General features: G+C 55.1%; 1 long non-coding RNA gene across 1 annotated transcript; it reads left to right on the top strand.

Moving 5' to 3' along the window:
• The first annotated feature begins 813 nt into the window (after nucleotides 1-813).
• On the top strand, nucleotides 814-4,403 carry LOC141407529 (uncharacterized). The gene is made up of 2 exons (XR_012416964.1): nucleotides 814-2,996; nucleotides 3,083-4,403. It is a non-coding gene; the product is annotated as an uncharacterized lncRNA (long non-coding RNA).
• Nucleotides 4,404-8,274: the final 3,871 nt, after the last annotated feature.

The following is an 8,274-nucleotide window of genomic DNA, read 5'->3' as shown; positions in this document are numbered from 1 at the left end:
AGGCTGTTTCTGTCTCAATGCTATTGACACTTGGAGCCAGATCCTTCCTTGCATAGGGGCTGTCCTGTGCCCTGTGGGATGTGAGCTGCACACCTGGCCTCCCTCAACGAGATGCCAGGGCCCCCTCCCTCCAGCTGCACAACCATAAATGCTTCCAGACGTCACCACATGTCCCTGGGGGCAGAACCACCCTGGTGGAGACTCCAGCCCCAAAGATGCTCTTGTTCTTGAGCTAGGGTCCAAGGGTGAGTCTCAGGATCCCTGAGGCACCCTGGATCTATATACAAAATGGTGTGCACATATATGCACTTTTCTGGGGAGAAATCCACAGAGGTCACGGTGTCTAAAGGGAATATGTGCACCCCAAGATTAGAATCCCCATGGCTGCTGTGCTTGCGGGATGCAGCCACGAGGAGAACCCCCGCCATCCTTACATACAGGAGTCAGCCAAGGTCTTTGTCTCCCGGCACGAGGCTGAGCTCTGCCCCTGGCCTGGGTCACATTTCCTGACCCTGAAGATCTCCTGTCTTCTCACGGCCTCTCCTATCCCTCATTCTCATTAGAAAATCCCTTCCACAAATTGCCCCTTTATCTGAAGTATTCCTATCGGGTTTCTAAACCCCGCTGATGGAACAGGGCTATTACATATGCGATCGCCTGCATTTATTTACATATCAGCAGCAAAAGGGGGCCTGATTTTTCATCTGGGTGACACAGCTGCGCTTGTAAAAAGGGCGTCTATTAAGAAGGCCGTTGCTTGGTACAAGCTGCAGAGTCTAATTGGCTTCTCAGGGACATTTTTTTATTATTATTATTTGCTCGGGGAACTGCTCATTTGAGCAAACGATATTAAATGACTATTGTCTCCGTCTTTAAGGAATTACCAGCTGAAAAACAATGTGGAGATGTCAGCCATGGCGTGACAAAGGCTTCTGCCAACGCGTCTGCCCGTGGACCCAGGCCTGTCACTTTTCCGGTCGGTAATAAGCTGGTTTCAATGGTGATGCCCTCTAACTCCGGTTCCACCGAACCTGCAATTAACTGGAATAGATTTTCCTTCCCCTTTTACAACTACTATAAGAAAACAGTCGAATTACATGCAAATACAATGCTCTTAGGAATGTCTGTTTAAACTGTGTAAGATTTGAGCATCTATTGAATGAAAGGAACAACCAGTATTAGGGGAAGGGTGGAGCAGGGGAAGGCCCTCCAACCCCGCCTGAGGCTCTGAGGAGCTCTGGGGCCTGCAGGACACCAGCTCTTCCAGTTGGTTTCTGGTTCCCTGCAGTGGGGTTCCCCGCAGTGGGGTTCCCCAGGGCCCCTTCCAGCCCTACTGAAGCAGAATGTCTGAACGTGAGGCCTGCAGGGCTGAAGAGTTAAGATTCCGATGCACCCAAATGCTCTGCACTTCAGTTTTTACGCCTGTAAAGTAGGAGTAACAGTGTTTCCCCTCCGATGTTTGCTGTGTGGGTTCCAGAGTTCATGGCTGAGGTGGGTTCCAGCCCAGTTTGGCGCACGGTAAGGCCTCGTGTTTGCTGTGTGGGTTACAGAGCTCATGGCTGCGGTGGGTTCCGGCCCAGTTTGGTGCATGCTGAGGCCCCGTGTTTGCTGTGTCACCACTGGCCACAGCCACACTAGACCTAGTGTCACCACTGGCCACAGCCACACTAGACCTCAGGCAAGTTCGGGCACATACAGGGGCTCAGAGAGTATTTACACACCCAGTAAGCACTGGGGCAGGCCACCGGTCCTCCACAGGCCAGTTCTGCCGCCCGGGGACACTGGGCAGTGTCTGCAGAGGCTTTGGGTGGTGGCGTCAGAGGTGGGTGGGGCGGGCCTCTCGTGGGTGGAGGCCGAGGACACTGCTCAGCAGCCTGCAGTGCACGGGGCGGCCCCCGCAGGGAGAATGATCCGTCCCAAATGTCAGTGGTGCTGAGGCTGAAAATCCCTGGGTAAGAGAGAGCAGATAATAGGATGGAAAACAGGAGGGCATACTGGGGGTTGGGGAGCAAGAGAGAATGTGAGGACCCCTGAGTCAAAGGACGCTGTTGGAGAGGAGGCCTGGCGCCTTTGCTGCCCCACGAGGTGTGCTGATCCCATCCACGTCCAGGCGACAAAGCCCTGCAAGGCTGAGTGCTTTCCCCCTTACGTTCCCTGACTTCCCGGGAACTTACGCTGGATTTGAGACCTGGGAACATTGGGGATCCCAGAGGCGGAAGGCTCAGCCAGGCTCACCCGGTGTCCTACACACTGATCCGGGTCTACCGCCTTCTCCCATGACTGAGCTCCAGCAGAGCCCCCCACCATGGATATTTGGGCTCGTCCCGGTCAGGAAGATGACCAGGAGCTCAGAACAGAGCTCCGTGGGCCACAGCAGGTGTGCTGAGAGAGGACACATGTTTCCTGGAGCCCTAAGAGTGTCACTACCTCACATTGCTCAGGAGACCCCAGGCTCAGGGAGCCAGAGGCCTGTGAGGTCACAGTCAGTGGCCAGTGGCCAACTAGCAAAGCAGGGAGAAGCCCCCGGCCTGCAGGCCTCCACTGCATCCTGTGACCTCAGTGGGAACCAACTGCAGGGAACAGTGGTCAGACCCACTCCCGTCCATCCAGGGTGATGCAGGCCCCAGGGCTGTGGGACGAGCTGGGCTGGGTTCCCCCAGGAGGCGAGGGCTGGGCTGGACCGAGGACGGCAGGGGGTGAGGGCAGATCCACAAAGCTGGGTGATTCCAAGCTGTTGCTGGCTCCGCTGCAGCACTCAGGCCTACACTCACAGGAGCCCACTGGGCTCTTGCCTGCTCCCAGCCTCTCCAGCTCCCCATCTCTGGGCTGTCAGCGGCGCTCTAATTAGCAGCCCGCAGGTGACACACACGCAGCACATCTGTGACTTCTCCAGCGCCGGCTCCAGTGCAGCTCGTGAAAAGCCCCGCGGTGGTTTTCATCATGATCCTCAGCGCCTCTGGGGAGAAAACCTGACATGTGGGATGTGATGATGAGCGGTAGGTTTGAGTCCCTGGAAGAATGGCTGGGGTGGGGGGCTCGGCTGCCTTATCGAGAGGGAAGCCAGGCGTGTGTCATCCCACAGTGAGCCCAGACGAGGAACAGCAGCTGATACAGAAGCCCGAGGCTATCCGATGCTGTCAGCCACGCCTTCCTCCACCACCGCCCCATCAGCTCGGATCACAGGCCCTAGAGAAACTTCCAGAACCGTGGCCAGGTACACAGCAGTTTGCAGGGTAAGTTATAAAGTTCAAGGAAGAACAAAGCTGGAATGAGTTTCCCAGAATGAAAACATAACATTTCAGAGGTAATTTCATAAAAGGAGTCATCAGACCAATATATCACCACGTCGATTTTAACTGCGGAGTTTAAAATAACCTTTGCTCTGATGTTTATTGAATTGTGGAACCTGTAGGCTTCTGGAGAAAGAATCTAAATGTTACATGCATATCTGTTTCAGACAGCCCGTGCCGTGCTCTAATGGATTGTCCTAGAGCCAATGATGGCACCCAGGAATTGGAGTAGAGCACACATCTTATACTCCTGAGACCCTGGGGTATGGGTTCTGGGGTAGCCACGGCAAAGGTACCCCTTGGATTGAGGCGGCTGGCAGCACTACAGATTCCATCAGTGGGGCCGGGAGCAGTGGCTCATGCCTGTAATTCCAGCACTTTGGGAGGCCGAGGTGGGCAGATCACCTGAGGTCGGGAGTTCGAGCCCAGCCTGACCAACGTGGAGAAAGCCCATCTCTACTAAAAATACAAAAAATTAGCTGGCGTGGTGGTGCATGCCTGTAATCCCAGCTACTCAGGAGGCTAAGGCAGGATAATCGCTTGAACCTGGGAGGCAGAGGTTGTGGTGAGCTATTGTGCCATTGCACTCCAGCATGGGCAACAAGAGCAAAACTGTCTCAGAAAAAAATAAAGAGAGAGAGAGAGATTCTGTCAGTGTTGCTTCACAAACACGTCCTGAGAACCCACTAGCCTCCAGCCCCTGGGACAGACTCCGGAGGCTCAAAGGCAAATTAGGGAGAACCCATGCCACCAAAGGGAGCCCAGGCTAGACAGGGAGGGCCAGGGAGATAGGTGGGAAATGGGAAATGACTCTGCTTATTCGTCTGTGCATCCATCTGCCCATTCCCTCACTCTGCCTCACACGCGTGTGTTCATCACCCTCCCAGCTGGGCCTGCCCTGTCCCACATGACAGCCCTGAGCCACGCTGGGTGCTGGGTGCCAGGCAGGTGGCTGTTCCTAACTAGAAGATGCTGCGGTGTAAAACACATGCCTTATTTTGAAGAATTAATATGGAACACAGAGTATCAAATGCCTCCAACAGTGTTTATGTGGATCAAATGTTGAAATACTATTTTTGATATACTACGTTAAATAAAATTTATTAAAATCAATTTCACCTGCTTCTTTTTACCTTTTTAAATGCAGCTATTAGAAAATTCGAAATTACACACGTGACTGACATTTCTCTTGGACAGCTCTAGCCAGTAGCCAGACAGCTGGATTTCAAATCCCAGCTCCGCTGTTAAACTGTTAGGTGACCTGGGAAAAGTCACGTAATGCTCCATGCCTCAGCTGTTTTAGCCAGTCCAGTGCATCCAGGCCTGCTTTGATACAAATGCATTGGAGGCTACTGTGCCCTCCTAAGCACAAAGAGTCCACAGCTCCTTAGTCACTCACTTTCCTGCTTCCTCCAGGAATATTTACAATTGACTTGATATCTGATTGATGCTTAATACTTGACAAATGCGTTAGGACTGCAAACCCTCCTGGAAGTCCTAGATACAGGAGAATTGTTGCAGCATTCACAGATGAAGACCCCAAAGCACAGAGAGGCTGAGTCTCACAAAGGCACAACCTGGGCTGTGCACAAGCAGCTAAAAGCAGGCCCCTTGGATTCAAGGCCGGGTCATGCAATTCCAGAGCCCACGCTCCATGGCTCTGCACACAACCGTCTTTCCCGTGCTCAGCAAGGCAGCGGAGCTGGCGACGGCCCCCCTTCAAGGTTTCCATGACAACAGATGGCAGGACTTGCACCAAAGGTTCATCCCACCAGATCCTGGGGATTTGCTGACCCAAATCTCAACCCTCGATCCTTTGCTCAACCCCAACGACAGACCCCTGGATCCGTCCTTCCATGCCTGTCACTGGCCTGTGTTAAGGGCCTGCTAAGCGCCCTCCCACACAGCATGGGCTGGGCAGCAGTGGTGCCATGTCCCACCAGCCATGGTGAGGACAGGGCAGGAAGTAGCCATGGAGGGGGCAGTGCTGGCTCTGTCTGAGGGCACAGGTGAGAGGGAGCCAGGCAGGGCCACAGGAGCATCGGAAGGGGAAGGGTTCTGACGCGCTGTGGTCCCGGGAGGCTGCGTGACCCATGCCATCTGACTCACAGGTCGGGAAACATTTTCTGTAGAGGGCCGGATCGTCCTCTATTTTAGGTTTTGTGGGCCAAATGGTCTCAGCTTTTCTGCTGTTGTGTGAAAGAAACTTCAGAATGCATGAGAATGAAGGGGCATGCCTGTGTTCCAACCAAACCTTATGGAAACAGGCTGCAGTCTGGGTCAGCCCGGAGCCATCGTTTGCAGGGTCCTGTCCCGAACGCTTGAGGAATGCTGATGTAACCCACGTGGGCCGGGGCAGTGGGTGGGCCCCAGGCTGCAGGGACTGAACACACCCATGTTTCAAGCATCTCTGGTCCTTGGGAGGTGGCTTTTCCCACTCACTGTGCATTGTCCCCGGGCTTCTGGGGGAGAGGCCATGGATGTAGCCTCCTATTCCCCAGAATGCTTTCATCAAAGACCCCCTGGAGCAGGTGAGAGCCTTCCTGCCTGAAAGTGATTAGGATGAAGTTCAGAGCTGAACTCACTGATGGCCACTGCAAATCACCCCGAGAGGCTGGGCGTGGGCATCCCCTGGCACTCCAGTGTGGCAGAGGCCCTGGCAGGCCCCAGCGGCTGACAGGGGCGTGAGGCCATCCAGGATAAGGACTCACAGGTGTCAAGCGACTTGATAAAGGCTCTGGGTCCAAATGGCTTCTCTCTGGAGTTTCTCTTCTCACATGTGGTTGGTTTGGTGAAAGGGGACCAAGGGCCTTTTCCAGAGGGAGAGGGGCATGACTTCTTCCTTCTCAGACAGCCAAGGGGAAATCAGGCTGGACCCAAGGCAGTGCCTGTACCACGTCCGCTGCTAAGCCTTGATCTTAGCCCAGGCCATGGTGCAGGGCAGCAGGGACAGGAGCAGCGGGCCTGGGGCCCTGTCATGGCTGCCCCAGGGTGGGGGCTGTGGCAAGTTCGAGTCGGTCCCTGCCATCTTCACAGCAGCCTGAAGGTCACCTGGCCTCAGGAAGAGGAACCCTGGTCTGCAGCATGGAGGTGGGGGCCGTCAGTGGATGGAGGCTTAGCTGAGGCCAGCACCTGTCAGGTCTTAATGTGCGCAGGGGTCACCCGGGCATGGCGTCCGTGTGATGATTCAGAGGCAGCAGGTCTGGGTTGGGGCCTGGGTGTCTGGATTTCTAATAAGTCCAGGGGATGGGTGCCCTTTGCTCTTGGCCCAGGTTGACATTTTGAGGAACCAAGGTTTGGCTGTACAGAAGGGATTTTTGTTGTTGTTGTTGTTTGTTTGGTTTTTGCTCTGAGATGCCCCTAGGGCTTCCCATCCAGTTCATATGCCCTTTCCCCTGGGATGGAGCCAGTTCCCCATCAGGAGGTGAAATCTGTTTCTCCAGCCCTTGCATCTGGGCTGGCTTTGACCCATATAATTGGGCAGAAGTGAGCCTGTGGGACTTCTGAGCCCTGAGGTCTTGCAGCTGGTCCTCTGGCCTTATAATTCTGCAAGACCCTGGGGGGTGAGAGAAAGCCCAGCCCAGAGCCAGCACCAACTTGCCAACAGGCCGGCCTGGGCTGCCAATACCGCTGATCCAGGCAAGTGCTGCCCCTGTGTGTGAGCTCAGCCCAGCTGCAGTGTGGGGTGCTGGCGGGGCCGCAGGGGGTGACTCGTATCCTGCAGGGCACATTCTCTCTGCCTTCCCTGTCCTTGGCTGGCATCTATCGGAGGCGCCTGAGCATGGGGAGATGGTCTGGGCCTTGCTTGTGGGAGGTTACCCTCTTGGCCCTGCCAGGGAAAGCCAGGGAAGCCTGGCCCTGCCCTCTCCTAGTTCTAGGGGAACTCACCCACTCCTGAAGGAGAGATTTGCCCTTGGCTCCTATTCTAGAGGCTGCCTCATCCTCCATGTAGAAAGGCTGAGGATGGGGCATGTGCATGGGGGAGGGTACTGGGTTGGCCACAGGGCTGACTTCATTGCATCCTTCTGTCAGATGAGGAAGGGACCTGAATATTTCCACACGGCCCTACCTGCTCTCACAAGGTCAGACTCCATTCATCACTTGGAGTCAAAGTCCCAGTGAGACGCACCCCTTGGGCGCCTGCTGGAGTGGCCCTCTGCTGGGCCTTGCTGCTGGAGGCTGGGGTAGGTGGATGAGGGTGTAAGTGCAGTGGATCCAGGATTCCAGCCATTTGACCATCTCTTCTTGCTTGGAGGCAGAACTAGCTAGCAAAGGAGCAGTGTATCCACGAATCAATGGATGGACAACCGAGTAGACAGGACAATAACAGAAAGAAAAGCCCAGGACAGGTGCAAACACTTTATCCTCTAAGCAACCAAGTCTTTCTTCCTTCCAAACAGCACTTAAAGACCTCACAAGTTCAGGGCATCTTGTCATGAGCACACAAGGCCAGCGGGCTCTGACCCTGGTATCCCAGCACAGAGAAGCCGTGGGAACAGGCAGCCTTGGTGTTCTGAGGGCTTCCCACAGGGCATTCCCCACTGGCTGTGCAGACTATGTCTCACCCCATCCACACAACCATGCCAGGGGTTGGGATCTGGTCTAATGCTATGTTCAGATAGCTGCAGCTGGAGAGATGAGCAATTCTGCACAAAGCTCCGTGGAGGCTGCCCAAGGGGCCCCATAATGTGTTAAGCGCTAGTCTTCTCTGTCGGTCTATTTTAGAAGACGGCTTGAAGGAGCCTATGGCTCTGGACTCTGTCCAGCCTTCCCTGGTCTGCTGGTGGACTCGGGGGAGCTGTTTTCCCCCATCTAGCCCCGCTCCTGCTGCAAAGTGTGCCTTCAAGTCCCGCCCTGCCTTCGAGCAGGCCCTCAGGAGCATCGGACGAGATCAGACGAGGGGAGGCCAGCATGGCTGCAGCGCGCTGTGCACACAGCCCGGCATAAATCACCATTTAGAGCAGGGAAGCGGTCGCTTCTGGGG

The sequence above is a fragment of the Macaca fascicularis genome, chromosome 8 (genome assembly GCF_037993035.2).
Source record: "Macaca fascicularis isolate 582-1 chromosome 8, T2T-MFA8v1.1".
Classification (NCBI taxonomy): domain Eukaryota; kingdom Metazoa; phylum Chordata; class Mammalia; order Primates; family Cercopithecidae; genus Macaca; species Macaca fascicularis.
Note: the sequence above shows the minus strand (reverse complement) of the source record. Positions and strands in the feature narration are given on the sequence as shown.